Below are 11,495 nucleotides of genomic sequence, written 5' to 3' on the forward strand. Positions count from 1 at the left end.
TCCAGAACTGCTTCAGAAAGTGGCAGGAGTGATGGGATGAATTCGTCTGAAGGTGGAGTTGTTTAAAGAGGGTTACTGGGGACATGTTTTTATTGTAATGCATTTTTTATTTAAACAAACACCATATTTTTCAATCATAGCATTGGGGGGAATCGAGAGATACTGGGAACCAGATTCTAGAAAATATACTCATCCTTCAAATAGGCACATAGTTGAAAGATCCCCTGCAGACAGATTCACAAGTCTTCTTTATAACATGGTGTACAGTTTGCCTCTTCCTGTATACTTACAATCATACCTCTTAATACAAACAGGATTCAAGCACTGGGTTTATTATAGTGAATTGTTTAAGGAATATGACAAGAAAAACGCTGTCCCTGTTCAGTATAGACAATCAGTCATGGGCACGGCTAGATAGTACTCATCAGTGACAGTTCTACCTGTTTTCACCTAAATACTTGATTCATGGCTAGCTGAACTGGCAGATGCAGGTTCCAAAGCTATAAGGGCGAATTGTCATCATATTTTCCTTTTCAGTCTGTTTCTCATCATTATTTCTTTCTGGTCTTTTCCTCTCCAGATGCTGAAGTTAGGCTATCAGTTCAGCTGTAAGTGGATTCCCAAATGGTGACCCACTGGCAAAACTCTGAGAGATCTGTTCATTTGGGTCTAGAATATTAAAAATAAATGAATTTGATAGGAGGCAATTTGCATTGGGAACCTTTTCATTACTAACACCTTTACCTATAGCTTTACATATTTGATACCTGTTTTATTATTGCTTTTCCTGTGAAATATTGTGTCTTCCCAGTAACTATCACTAAGGGAAAGGAGCCTTAGCCAAAAGAGGGATATTGAAAAATGGAAAAATATTTTAGTGACTTTTTGATTTGAAGTATTTTGAATTGCAATACATTTTTACATTCAAGTGTCACATCAAATTAGGTGGCAACAGTAGCTACAACCACAAAACTAAAGCAATACTATATAGAAATCTGCAGAAATCTGTATGGAGAATGACACTGTATTACTGTTAGATGAACATTTCCATGAGAAAAGATACTGGAGGTCCAAAGCTGAAGCTCTAAAGTTTTTTTTTTGTTTGTTTGTTTGTTTGTTTGTTTTTTCCTTCTCCTTCTCTGAATGTGTAGACTTTCAGGTTTGTGTTTTTAAATTCCGCAAAATAAGCTTTAATATGAGCCTATGTTCATCCATTGAAGTGGCTCTTGATTCTTGGTGGATTCTTGATTTAATTGTTCAGTTCTGGAATTTTTTCTTAAATTATTTTGAAGTATATTTAAGATTCTGGCTTTTTCCTCCCTCTGTCTGGAACTTTTGCTATATGAATCCTGTGCTTCTTGTGTTAATAATCTAATTTTCTTATCTTTTCACTCCCCATTTTATTTCAGTGTTAATTTGGGATATTTTCCCAGATTTATTTTTGATCTTGGCATTTAAAAATGTTTTTCAGCCAACTTTAAATTAAGAGTTCTCTTTTGTTCTTCATATTTTTTTCTCCTTTAAAAAATATTATATCATCTCTTCTGTTATGAAATAGTAACTCTTGACAAATCTCCTTGAAATAATTTTTGTTCTTTTAAGTCATCGAAAGGTCTATATGTTTGGTGTCTATTTTTCACAGTAAATCTTTCATCTACTTTTGAAAAACACTCAAGAAAATGAAAGGATAAAACATAAGAATAAGGCGATATTTTGTAATGAGGTATTTGACTCAGGACTCCCACCTAGAAAAATATCATACAATCTCAAAATTCAATTTATTAGTCAACTTTCCTAGTGCTGGACACAATATCCGAGACCCACAACTCCTTCAAAAAGGAGGGGATAAATGTGGCCAAGGTTTCAAGGAATTTAATCCCTTGAACTGGCTCATAGCAGAAATACCATGGCAGAATGCTCTTATACAGTAAAAACATTTAGATCTCAGTAGCCAAGAAGTAGAATAGGGTAACAGAACCAGAGAAGAGGGTGTCAGGACCAAACATGGACCCTAAGGGCACACACACAACACATCCAGAAGCATGCTGCAACATTTCCTGTGGTGGACCCCAGATCAACACAATGGACTCTCCACTTTAACCACAATGGTGGGGCTCTGTGTCTCTGACTGATGCATAGTCTTAGGGAAGTGATAAGCCATTGATAGAAAATAGCTATTCAGTTTGTTTAGCAGATACGTTCTTAGTGGGCTGTGGATGTGTCCTAGTCCTCACCCAAAGTACAAACAGGTATAGCAAAGACCTTTCAGATTAATGACAAAAGTGCCCGTGAGCACACTGATACATGATCATTTGGGATGGTAGATATCTCAGGATACACTTAAGATCAGTTCCTACTGATATACCCTAACACACACACATACTGCCTTGAAATAGGGTACGCCCCCCTAGACTTACTCCTATCTGAAAGGGAGGCTCCACTATAATGGATTTTATTTACTGAAGGTCTTATGAATTGTGCATATAACATAATTAAAAACTGAATTACAGCCCATACTCTGGGGGTGCACCCCAGCTAGCTATATGAGTCCCAGAGGTTCTGAACTGCACACAGCTAGGTGCAGGATCCCTGAGCCCTGTGCAGCCCTGAGCCCCAAAGCTGCCCATCAGGGAGCAACCAGCGTAGCCAATGGGCCCTGAAGAGTTTGAGTTCGGCCGATCACAGTGCAAGACTGAAGTGCCATACTTTGGGGGTGCAACCCAGCTAACCACATGGATATTGAAGAATTCAAGCTCTGTCCAGCCTAGCATACCAGTACAATCCATCAGGAGGGTGCCTGGTCAGCTGCACAGGTCCCAGAGGAAGGTGACAAAATGAAAAGACAAGATGTGGTCTCAGTCCTCCAGCCACAGAGAACAAACACAGGAGACACTGAAATGGGAGACACTGTAGATAACACAACTGAAATTTCTGAAATGATAGCAACTGGAGTAAGGACACAACTCCATGAAGCTGTAGAGGAACTCAGATCAGAAATAAAATCCCAAGTTAATAGCAAGAAAAACATTATGAAAGAAATATTGAGTGCATGTAAAGAAGATCTAGATAAAAAAGAATAGAGGAATATGAGGAAATGTTGGAAACCCTGAATGAATAATATAAAACAAAATTAGAATGCAGGAAGCAGATTCAAAGGGATATTATGGAAACTAAAAATTCCAATGAAAGCTGGCAAAACCACTTAGGTGGATGGATGCTCAGATCTTGAAGACTGGATGGAAACTTATGATCATGAAAGCAAATATCTCTTAAAAATAACAAACAATCAGGAAATAACAATTCAACAGCTGCAAGATGATACAAAGAGAAACAATATAAGGCCGATAGATACCAACAAAAAAAAAAAAAAAGCAGGGATCAACATAAGCAACATAAGAAATAATAGCAGAAAACTTTCTAAGTGTGGGAAAAGAATCTGATATACAGATAAGTGTGGCATATAAAACCCCAATTAGTCATACTAAAATAAATCTTCACCCACACAAAGTAATGGCCCAGCTTGTATCCAAATTTGTGTTCCTGTGTAAATACAGTCCATTCTAGAACAGCACCATATCCCTAACATCTATGGATGAGATGTCTTCAAGGCCTCCTCTTCTAAATCCTTTTATCACCATGCTGCCCAATGTGAAATCTGCAAAGGACTTATGATCTCCCAGGATACCCCTACCAAAAACCTTCAGTGAAAAAGAGATGTTAATGCTGTTGCCATTAGAAGTGACACAGCTTTCTACTTTCTGCTTTCAGTCTAAATCCAAACCTTCATCAGCCTCTGTCTGAGTCTGCCTGGAAGGAAAATAGGTTGCTCTCCTGAGGGCCTTTAGAGATACTTTCATATTTTTCTTTTGTAGTTCTTATTTTAAAAATGCAAGATACGAGTTGTCATGGGTTTTGTCTGTGTCCCCCAGGCCTCATGAGTTTTCACTGTGTACTTGTGATTGGTTTATTGTTTAGTGCTTGGATTGATGGTGTCAGTGCTCCACCCACAAGGGGGTGGAGCCAGGATGTGATGTAATGGCATGAAGAAGGTGTGTCTTGCTCTTTGCTGGTTTGAGCTTGCTGTTTACAGCCGCCATGAACAGCGGCCCAGCCATGCCCGCCTGCCTGGGAGCTAACTGAGTGTGGACTGAAACCTCCAAAAACTGTAAGAAATAAACCTTTCCTTTCCCAACTTGGGCATCAGGTATTTTGTCTCAGTGACGAGTAAAAAGTAACTAAGACAGGAGTCAAAACAGTTTTGCAAGAGTTTAAATGTGATTGTTAATTTTATTTCCATTTTCTTAACATGGTATTGAAATATTTATTGCAAAAACATGTCAGGATTTGAAATGTTGAGATGAAATAATCTGCTTTTTATTTTCCCTATGATTTTACATCACCATTAAACAAGCAGTAAACTTTTAAAAACTTCTATAGTGTGCAAAAAAAAAAGGATCATAAACTTCCAAGACTCCAGCTTAGCCTTCTTTGGTTGGATTTACTTATTCTGAAATATGTTCCTGTATATATTTAGAAATCTTCATCTTTCCTTAAGATTTCAAAGGTCTTAAAATTGAGTAATACAAACTAGTAAGGGTAACTCACAGTGCTATCTCTGCTGAAATCTTTGTATAAGATTATTTAAAAATGGATACCATTTTGGTCTGTGTGTGCCACATTCCTATGTTGAAAAATTCAACAACCTCTCCCCAAATTCCTATGTTGAAATTTAATTACTAACATGATTGCATTTAGAGATTGAGCAGTTAACAAATCTTGTCAGTCTGATAGTGGCACCTTGCTGAATGGAATTGTTGACCCTGACAAAGGTGGTGGGGATGTGTGTCTCCTCTGCCATGGGAAGATGCAATGAGAGATGTCTTCTGTTAGGCAGCCAGCAAGCTTTCAACCCTTACTGGCACTTTGACCTTGGACTTCACACCCTCTACAACTGTAATTCTTTAATACATTTCTGCTGTTGATAAATTACTCAGTCAAAAGCATTTTTGCTATAGTGGAAAAAATGGACTAAGTGAAATCATGCCTGGAGATCTGAAACTTCTAGAAGAGAGCAAAGGAGAAATCTTCTTGTCATCAGTCCTGGCATTAATTCTTTGAATATGATACCAAAGTCACAGGCAACAAAATTAAAAATAGATGACGACACAGTATTTTAAAAAAAATGGCTTCTGCATAGCAAAATAAACCATTAACAGTTAAATGATAACCCATAGAATTGAAGGAATATTTGTAGACATAAATCTGAAGGGAGCTCCTACAGCTCAGTATAAAATAATCAATTAAAACTAAGAACTTTGGAGCTTTCTTTACACATGTTAAACAAATGTCCAATAGGCACACAAACAAAGATTCAATGTAACTAACTACCATGAAAATACAAATCAAAATCACCATGAAATGTTACTTCCTATCTGTTAGGATGAGTTTTTTAATGAAAAGAAAACACAGCAAGTGTGGGTGAGGATGTGGAAAAATTGGGATTCTTGCATAATTTTGATGGAAATACAAAATGGTCCCATAGTAGAGTGTATTCATGTTTATAGCACTGTGGAGCTTATTAAAACCAATTAAGAGCAGTACTCCCTAGCCTCCTGCCATCCCACTTCTGGGTTCTTAGGGGAGAGGTCTGGAAGCCATGCATGAGAGGGAAATTCACATTCTCATGTCTGCTACGGTTATGATTGACAGCAGCTGAGGTGTGGAGTTAATGGACAGGCATCCACTGATTGGCAGATAATGAAACCATGGTGTGTACCTGCAGGTGAATCTTGAGGACATTATGCTAAGTGAAACAGGTCTGTCACAGAAGGAAAGATACTTCATATTTCTACTTCTAGGTCATATTTTAAAAGTCAGTTATGGAAGCAGAGAGAGAGAGAGTGGTGGTTTCCAGGTCCTGGTGGAAGGAGGAAATGAAATGCTGGTGTTCAACTAATATAAAATGTTCATTATGCAAGATGAATATGTTCTAGAAATCTTTATTAACTTTGGACTATTGTTGACAATATTATATTACAAGATGGGAGATTGTATTGTGTTAAAGAAGGGAGATTTTACTTTAATGTCTTTCGCATAATAAAATAAGGGGAAAAGAGAGCAGTGTGCAATAACAGCAGTCTTGAATGGTTAGGTGGGCATTCTCATCCGTTTCCATATTATCCAGGTGGACCATGCTTACCTAACCATTCTGTACTCCTTCCATTAAGACAAATTGGCTTCACTAGGCTGGCTGTGGAATCCCTCTGGCCCTTATTATCTGCACCATTCATTGTGTGGTTGTTTGCCATACTTTTCCTGGCTTGTTTGCATACATGACTTAAAATTCTTGAGTGACAAGAGAACTAGGAATCTACTTTTTCAGTCTGTTGTTTAACTGCTTGTATAGAGTGCAGCATTTTGTGGACTGATTATAATAATAATTTTATTCTATTTCTATTAATACGCCAGTTTACTTATTAGCATAACCCTCAGCCAGATGACAGAAAGAGCATTTTTGAATTAGTGTCAAATATTCCAATAGGTTTAAGTGAAAATTCTGTTCTTTATATCTTTTAACTGCTCTGGTGAAAGATGTTTATAAAATAGTCATTGCATTAAAGATTAATTTAAAAATTTCGTGAATATTATGGTTTCTCTTTTGGATTTAAGTTGCCTGCATATGAAATGAGGTGTCGTGATTCAGAAAGTTTGTTTTAGTTGGTGAATGCTAAAGTGAATTGGTGAATGTCACCTATTTTATAAAATTTATTACAGTTTCCTATGTGCTTGAAGTACTTATAAAAATACAGTATTTGTTTCTTATATATTTGGGGATCTAAAACATATTTTGCTTATTAAATTATTTGTTATCGTATTTCATTAATGCTTCAGACTTTCTACTTTTCCTTAATTTGGTTTTAATGATTTGTTTTTTACTGGTGACTTATCCATTTTCGGTTTTTACTATTGCTTATATAAAGTTCTTTCGAACTAAGGCAGTAAAAACTCAATAACTTTTGATGAATGAATAAGTCAGAGAATGAATGCTCATTGGAAACATCTCCAAGAAATACTCTGCATCAAACCATGGTTCTGATTCATCACTGAAATACAATAATATTGAAACATAGCATGGAGTAAAAAGTAATGCAGAACTGAAAGCAAAAAGCATGAGCTCACATATAAAGCATTGAAAAATGGGTACAGTTTGAAAGATACAGAAAGGCTATGCATGTGATAAAATTTTCAAAGATAAAAACTATTATGCAAATTTCAGGCTAATGACTCATAAACATTTGAAAAAGGAGACATTTTCATGAACTAAAAAACTGAGAGTTTGAGTTTCTATTATGTGTAAAGGACTGTTGTATATTCCTGAAAATGAAGGGGAAGTACAGAAAAAAAATTTGACCTCTCCAAGTCAGTTTAGTGAAAGTTCAGATAAATACTAGGCAGGGCCATGTATTTTGGTAGAATTATATGGAATTAGTGATAATCAGCCAAAACCGGTAGTGTCTCCCCGGTACAGTAACATAGGCTGGGAAATTAGAAAGTCTCCCCCAGAAAGTGAAAGAAGACAGAAGAATCAAAATGGGAAGAGAAACATTTTTGAGAACAGAGATTTAATAGAATTAGAATCATTTCAGCCTTTATGTTTAGACTTTCTTGCCTCATATGAGCTTTGGGTTTAATTTGTTCCCCTTTTTCTAGAAATTTGAGGTTAATCATTAGGTCTTTTATTTGCTTTGTTTCTTGATGTGGGATTTTATCACTCTAAATTTTCCTCTTAGGGCTTCTTTCAATGCATCTCATAAGTTTTGTTATGTTGTATGAGCACTGTCGTTTAATTGTATATACAGTGTAATTTCATATCTAATTTCCTCTGTGACCTCTTGGCTGTTCAGAAGTGTGTGGCTTAATTTTCTTGTGTTTGTGTAGTTTTGTGATTTCTTTTGCCAGTGATTTCCAGTTTTATCACACTATGATGCAATGCTGTGCAAGGAATAATTTCAATTCCTCAGCAATTACTTAAACCTGTTCAGAGTATTAGTATGTGGTCTACTTTGGAACACATGTTAGCACTCTGAGAAAATGTGTATTCTGATGTTTTGGGGTGGAACACTCTGTAGATGTCTACCAAGTCCATCTTTTCACGGGCTCGGTATAATTCTGATATTTCTAAAGAAATAGTTTTTGTCTGGTTGACCTATCTATTCGTGAGAGTGGGATATTAAGGTTGCCTACTACAATTGTGTTAGTGCTTATTTGGTTATTCATGCCTGTTAATATTTGTTTTATGTAGTTGGGTGCACCTGTATTTGGTGCATATATGTTTAGGATTCTTATTTTTTCTTTTTGGAGTTGTCCTCAAAATGTGTTTTTTAAAAATATAATTGAATACTACTCAGCAATACAAAACATGAATTTGAGACTTTATAGGTAAATGGATGCAACTGAAGTCCATACTCTTAAATAACATAGACCAGATCCACACGTGTAAGCATTAGATTGTCTTACTAGTATGAGAAACTGATAGAGTAAAACAAGATCCAAAATGTACAATAGATATTGTGAATAGGGAAGAGACCATTCAAAAGAAAAGAAAATTTATGATCAGAGGAAATGGAAAGGAAAGAAAAGAAAAGGAAAATATATATAAACAATAAGACAGTTAAAATAGTTATACAGCTGGCTTCTCTTGATTCATTTAAGGAGAAAGTGTTGTGTTATTCATTTTCTGGACAATGTTTCCTGTCTATATTTGTATTCTGAACAACTACTGTGGATATAACAATACACAATATGCTGATTATTGTTACTCTCCTACTATCCTGTTTTTAAACTATTTTATTATTTCTTACTTTTTTCTGTTTAAATAAAAAAAAATAAAATTTAAAAAGTATTTCACGATGACCAGATGTGGAATTTTTACTACGAGTATGAAAACTAGAGAGAAAATTGGGTAGATAATTTAATTTTTACAGTGGAATCATAAAATTGAATGGTATATAACTGTGAAAATGAGTTTTAGCCACACATCGGACCTGTTGAGTGTTAAGAGATATGCAAAGCACAGGAAATAAATACCACTTAAAACAGGAAACATTAAATATTATGTTACTTGTAATGCCATCAGACCATAGCTTTTTTTTAGGAGGGTATTGCAATTTTGACTAGTAACACATTTTAATTTTTAAATGCTTTTGTTTGCTTAAATCAAAAAATATTCTAAGAAATATTTCCCACCATCCCTTCTTCTGTGGGATAAACATCTATACAGTCCTGATGTATCTTTGGCACAGATATTGATGCAAATAATGACTATACCTTCTTACCTGTTTATATCTTTTCTATTATAAATATATCTGACATATGAAAGAGCACGTATCTAATCTTTCACACAACGACTAAACTAAAAAAGAAAAGCATGTGTCTCCACATCCTGTAAGCAGAGAAAAATTAGCATTATATTTGATGTGTGCTTTTTACCCTTCCCAGTAAAATGCATTTTTCCAAACCAAGGAAAACATTATTATTCCAAAGCTGGGGCTAATGATACACTTTTATAAATGCCCCTTCATGCTTATAACGGAATGTTTACATTCCAGTTGGAAGCAATATCTTCCATAAGCCATTAGATATGTTTGTTAACTGAGCCATTAAATTTGTATGCTTCTGATGACCCAGCATCATTTTCCCCTCCCAGTCCTGAGACCAATGCTTTTTAAGCAATTTCTTTGATTGTGATAGATTTGGAAGTTGGTCTTTCTTTCAATCATGCGTGTGTTTAGTTTGAAGGTATGATAATATATTTCTGCTTTAAATGTGCACATTCCTGTGGAACAAATGGTTGTTGTTATGTTGCAGACTTCGTTATCTTCCTAAGCGTTTTCTGCTTTCAGTCTTTCTGTCTGCATGCACAGAGCTCCTCTAGCTTCCTCTTAGGTAGTCATTGGAATTCTCTTTCTCTAGGCTGCTAAGTTTAGCCTTTACTTCAGGTGTGACTTTTAAATGGTGTGATTTTTCTAATCCAATTGCTCTGCTCATGTCTTTCAATTAAATAAATGCAGTATTTTCACCGATTTAATATAAACACGTTTGGATTTATTTTTCTACAAGTCCTTCCTAATGCATATTTTACTCAGTTTCACACACATTTGACTAGCTTATCTTCTTTTATCCCACTCTGCCCAGTTGTTTAGAATTAATGCACACCTTAATCTGCACAGGTAAACTGTAGCAGTATCATACATGAATTTAATTATGTCAAAATAAACACCTTTAACAGTCTCCTTGGAAATAAATGAATTTTAGAGATGTCAGCTGATTCCTTTGCTCCTTGTTTAAAGTCAGTTTTTATAATAGTTTAGAAATATTTAATACACAAATGTTTTAATCATAAACTCTAAATGCAGCCAACTTTTATTTAAATTTTCTCAGAAGTTGATTATGTGCTTGGTTTCCTGTGACATCTTTAGCTACGCATTCTTCCAGTATCACTTTATTTCTTACCTCAGACTATTTTGTAAGCATTCTTTTAACATCATTTATTAATTATAATTTCTATGATATTTATTGATTCCAAAATATTTTTTCCAAAATACATTGCTATGCTCAAACTTGAAAGTATGTTTCCTGAGCACATTATTCTACATAGTTATTTTCTGTACAAGAAAAGGTATCATTCCCCTGTTTTCTGTCTTGCTTTTGTTAACTGCACAAGTCAACTATGAGTTTGTTTTGTTGATAATTGTTTTACCTTTGTCTTTTTAAAAATGTTTTACTTCCTTTGGGCATCCTGAAGCTTCACTGTGAGGAATCATGGTCTCATTCATCATTCATTTGTTAATTCATTCTCATTCTTCTTATTATTGCCTTTATTACTATTATTATTTTTAAACTCTGTGTTAGATGCTTGAATTTTATAATGATCAATTAGAAACTTCTGAACCGTCACTGTTGTAGTCAATGGTTGCAAGGAAAACAGTTACATACAGGACACAGAATTTATATTATTTTATGATAGTCACCCAGAGTTAAATACAAGAAAGTGCAGGAAATCTGTCTACAACATTAAAGACCTAGGAAAAAATCCAGCGGAGGGGCCAGATGGCACAGCAATGGCCTGCATAAGTCCAGCTGGAGACCTAGAGCCCATGACAGTGCTTCCCAGGAGTCCAAGTGGAAGCCTAGAGACCATGACAATGATTCATGCAGATCTGTTTCACACCTCTGCGCTAGGAAGGCCTAAAGGTCAGCGGTGGAAGGTAGGGAGTCTACACAGGTGGGACTAAGGATTTGAACTAGTAGGCTGAAGGTTCTATACTGGAGACAAGAAGACCCCCTCAAAATAAGGAACAGGGCTACCCTGAAAAGTACCACAGCCAGCAACAACGAGGTCCTGAGCTCTGCTGAGGATGAGAACCGTCGAGAACGTATCTCGAAGCCAGTGCACCAAGCTTCTCCAGGAGATTAAGCAGTTCCCTCTGGAGCCA

This window comes from Cavia porcellus, unplaced genomic scaffold, assembly GCF_034190915.1.
Source record: "Cavia porcellus strain 051 isolate PalLab524CR breed Dunkin Hartley unplaced genomic scaffold, mCavPor4.1 scaffold_9, whole genome shotgun sequence".
Lineage (NCBI taxonomy): Eukaryota > Metazoa > Chordata > Mammalia > Rodentia > Caviidae > Cavia > Cavia porcellus.